This window comes from Montipora capricornis, chromosome 10 (assembly GCF_036669925.1).
Source record: "Montipora capricornis isolate CH-2021 chromosome 10, ASM3666992v2, whole genome shotgun sequence".
NCBI lineage: Eukaryota > Metazoa > Cnidaria > Anthozoa > Scleractinia > Acroporidae > Montipora > Montipora capricornis.
The window spans coordinates 61,658,873-61,663,872 of record NC_090892.1 but is presented as its reverse complement, the minus strand read 5'-3'; the positions used below and the strand labels follow the sequence as shown (position 1 = coordinate 61,663,872).

At 40.2% G+C, this 5,000-nt stretch overlaps 1 protein-coding gene across 2 annotated transcripts in view; it reads left to right on the top strand.

Moving 5' to 3' along the window:
- The window catches only part of LOC138018759 (piezo-type mechanosensitive ion channel component 1-like), a 77,512-nt gene that overhangs the window by 4,418 nt on the left and 68,094 nt on the right, over positions 1–5,000 (top strand). The window lies entirely within an intron of this gene.

Below are 5,000 nucleotides of genomic sequence, written 5' to 3'. Positions count from 1 at the left end.
TGGGGAAAAACAGCGGACAACCCAACCAAAAATAGAAAACGAATTAATCATTTAATAGCAGCACCTGACTAACGTGTTGATTGTATAAAGGAAGGGTGAACCAGTTTCAACGCTTCTAAGTGATGCTCTTATTAGGAGGATCGGCACCACAACGTGGTATCATGTATTGGCAATATTGTGGTACCAAATGAAACACAAATTATTGCTGAACAAGATACAGTCATTATTGTGACGTAATGGCAACGGGAAAGCCCTGTAAAAACACCTTTTATTTTCTCTTTAGTTGCTTATCATTAAAATTATCTCAAAAACGAACTCGGTGACCCCCATTTTTTATTTCTGAAAAGTGATCAGAAGGGCATGATGAAACTTTCTGCATAGTTTTAAAACATTCTGTCCAGTGGATTAAGATCCACCTTAATTTTGTGATTTTTAATCCTCTAAACTTTGCCTAAAGTTTCATTGTGGCCTTCTAGTCACTTTTCAGCAATAAAAAATTGGCATCGCTGAGTTCATGTTTGAGATGTGAGCAACGAAATCCAAAATATGGGGTGTTTTTGCTAGGCTTTCTCGTTGCCAAGGTAACTTATTACATCACAATAATGATCACATCTTTTTTTGAGAGTAATCAGTGTTTCATGTGGTACCATAACATTACTGTTACGTGATACAGTGTTGTAGCGTTATTCGATCTGAACAGAGAGTCTTCTAAGTGATGAAACCCTTTCGAGCCTCCTTAAAGTTCTATTGTCAATGTCCGATTGTAGTGTGAGTTTAATAATAATAATAATAATCATCATAATAATAATAGTAATAATAATAATGATAACAATAATGATAATAATAATAATAAATTTGCCGCAGCTGAGCATTTTCCCATGTTTTGTATACAGTGTACCTGTGGCTTTTACAAAACATCGTCAGATAGGCAAATGCAAGAGACAATATCACGAACATGTTGTTGATGGAGAACTCAGCAACAACTACAATCTCAGACAAAAATAAAGGGGACACTTCACGCTGCGTAGCAGATTACCCCCTCCCCCTATTCAATGTTGCAAAAAGAACGGCGTTTTTCCAGGAGCGCGACAGTTTTTACGCCATCAACATTGTCACGGGGGAGGGGGGTTCAAACATGCTTTGGTGTCACGATCTTTTTGACCGAGATTGTGTTGATTACAGAACTGTAGAAAGTTCTGCAGAGATCTCGTTGCAGTTTGGGTGTAAAGATATGGATGTGTCACGTTTGTCCTCGCGTCATTTGGGTGAGTGCTCCTATGCTTTGGATGAGGAAGATGTGTCAAATTGTTGCCGAATATGTTCTGGAACATGTTTTCTGTGTAGTTGCCGATGTATTTAGGGAGAGATTGCAACTGCACGATACAGGACTTAGCTGAAAGGCGATGAAAATGGTTTCTCGGGGGTGGATTGATAATAACACATGTGCTCGTGTGTATTATTTGAGTCAAGTTAAGGGAATGTGAATTCGAAAAACGGCAGTACATTGTAATGTTTCACGTGGAGTTGTTTGGAGAATAATCCAGCGACAGCGCGAGAAAGAATCTAACCGCTGTAAAAGCAAGACTTCAACTTTACAACGCGGACGTCCGAGAAAACTAACAGGTAGATAGGGGCGTTTACTTCTGAGATGGTTGGCCAAATTGCGCGATGAAGATGGCAATTTTACTGAACAACGTCTTATGGAGAGTGCTGGAATGTCAACCCATGCTGTGTCAGTGCGTACAGTTACGCGATTTTTAAATGCACATGGTTACTTTTATCTACAAGCAAGGAAAAAGGGTCTTCTGAAAAGACAAGACTGTGAAAAGAGAGTCGCTTTTGCGAAACACTACAAAAGACATTATGATAAGAAGTTTTGGACAGAAAAGGTGTCTTTTTATTTAGATGGTACGGCATTTGCGCACAAAACCAACCCATTCGAGCAAGCCTGTGCTCCAAAGGGCAGGATATGGAGAAAGAAATCAGAGGGATTTCACCTTGGATGCACTTCAAAGGGGTGTAAAGAGGGAACTGGTGGCCGAGTACTAAGATTAATGGTTGCTATTAGCTACGGAAAGGGAGTAATAGCGTGTGAGCCCTACGAGAGGGTGTGTGGGGCGTATTTTGCGAATTTCATCGATACGAACTTTCCACGTATGTTTGAAGAGGCTGCCAAAGGAGGTGAATGCATTTTTATCCAAGATGGAGACCCATCGCAGAATTCGGCTGTAGCGAAGAGAGCCATGTCTCGAGTGCAGTGTAGAGTTATTAACGTGCCAGTGCGTTCTCCTGATATGCACTGCATTGAGAATGTATTTCACATCTCGAGTAAAAAATTAAAAGAAGAGGCTAAAGTGAAGAGAATAACCAAAGAGTCATTCGGCGAGTTTAAGAAGAGAGTTATTACGACAATCAAAGCTATTCCCGTTGGCACAATAGATGAATTGATTGCTTCTACAGACAAGCGATTAGATGCTGTCATTACGAGTCGTGGACGTCGTATACGATATTAACAAACAATTTCTGTAGAACCAACAACTATCTTTTAATTATTTCAAAGTTTCTAGAGAGACAAGCCGTATCACTGCAATATCAGGGCATATAGCAGAGTACATTGGGATAAACTATGGTGACTGAACAGTGGACGACGCCATTCATGAGTTCTCTGTACTGTAATTTGTACTAGTCACTTAAATGGAAATTCACCCGCTAAGCTACAATATATGTTTTGTTACGAAGCCATAGTCTGTTTACAACAACGGTTATAATCATAAGCAACTCAAACATCCATATTCTTTGTCCTGTGTTCTTTAGCGTACGCGCCATAACAGTGGCACCAAACAGGCGACTTATCATAAATCCGAATACGCTTAACCACCTACGATTAACCATTTGCATTCCTAATTTCCCGACAAGCCGAATTGTTGTACTGTCGTTTATGCCATTGAACAAAAATTGTCAACACAAAGTTTCAGTTCACTGCACTTTGTGCTTATTTCTCCCCTTTCAGTGAAATGGTGAGTCTTGCAATTGGTTAACCGTGCTTTAGCATAATTAATCAGCTATGAAGTGCGGATTATTTATAATGATGGTTAACCACTTTGGCTGTTTGCAACACGAAGAGTTTTCAGGGTTGTACAGTTTTCAACTGAATAAGCGATTTTACCTATCATGTAAAATAGTATCACAAGTAAACCGATCACTCTAAACCTCCTGCTCTTCAGCACTGACGCTATCAAATGGTTAATCGTGCGTCTATCAAATGGTTAATCGTTCCTTTGTTCCTTTATGTTGTTAATCGTTCATCTACTTGGCACTTGTTTACCGTAGTTGCGAGTTTCGGAAGCAAACTTCATTTCATAGTGCCTTCACTGTTTACTAAAATCCGCCCTTTTTTAAGAAGGTCCGAGTATAAATTCCGCGAAACGACAAGAGCACGATGATAATTCGACCTGCTCCGACGGCAGAATCTGCTCATGAAGACGAAAAATATGCCAACGAACACGCATCATATCGCATTCGCGAGAGTCCAGTGCACCTCCGCGGAAATACACTACACTGTATTTCATCTTTTGAGGTGCAAAACACGGGAGAATCTCTGGTGAACTCTATATCTTGCATGTAATGAGATTTGGGAGCAGCAAGATGAATTGGCTGACCTTCCAGCAGTAGAAGAAAGTCATGCCATGGGATAATTTTTTCAGACCAACGAAAATCGTTTAAAAAAATTACTTCGCACTGGTCAGCTCCCACCCAAGCAAAACTACCTGTCGCCGGGTTACAGAATGTATGGAAAATCTTATTGAGTAAAAAAGTTTTCCCACAATCTGCGGGCCCAACTAAAAGGAGATTTCTGTATTTACCGCGACCTCTTGATATTAAAGTTTTCACAGCATTGCAAAATTCATCCTCCGCAATGACATTTCGTTTCAGTATATCCTGTGCAATAGAGACCCATCGTTTGTTACAACCAAGAGTACAATCCGCTTCTAACGCCGCCTGCAGTAGCTCCATTCGTGACTTTTTCTCCCTCTCAACTACGACAGGTGCTCTCTCGATATCCCACCCTATCTTAATAGCTTCATCAACTGCTTTATAACCCCAATTGGCAATGAATTCCGACAAATCCCATTTACCTTTGCTCTTTTGCAACTTAGCCAGTGCTAGCAGTTCCATGCGCGAATGAATACCTCTGTCAACAGCAATATGAGATACTTCGTAAGTAGAAAGACGAGGCTTTCTTTTCCGTTTGAAAGGTTTTTCACCTTTTCCCTTTGTAGCTTTACGCTTCTCACTCGCCTCTTGGGTTTGCGGTGCATTTCGCGAATCTGGATGACTGGCCGATTGCAAATAATTTTTGTCCTCTTTTGTTGCATATTTCCAGCCAGAATAATAGTTGGCGTGTGTGCTTGAAAAATTCAGTTTTACTCCATGTTTGTTATCTGCGTAATCGCGCACTTGCAACCAACGACGACTTCGATCCAATTTCACTACCATATGATAATGTTTTCCTCCGTCTTTATGCAGTTCCTCACTACAAACCCATTGCTTCACTTGACTTCGACATTTAGGATCAGCATTTTCAAAAGAATCGAGTACTATGAGAACAAATGACTCCCGAGAATCCACTATCTCGGAATTCGCCTGACTATATGTCACGAGGTACACACTTCTCAATTGCCTTCTACCAAGAACACCCCTTCCCTCCATAGATTATATCTCAGTGCCTAAAATGTACCCATTTCGACAAAAGTATCACAACACCGTTACATTTTCAACTGTCTGAACAGAAATGATCTTTTAGAGTTCATAAGACAACGAGTTAGGAAGTCTCCACCTCGCACACAATTAACAACAACGTGTACAAGAAGTGACAAATGTAAATAAACTCACTTAACCTAATTAAAAGTGAGACCTCCTTGATGAGAAATTATTTCCCTCAAGTCCTTCATTTATTTGAACTACTGGCCCCTTCATATTCGTTAAATATATCTAGCAAA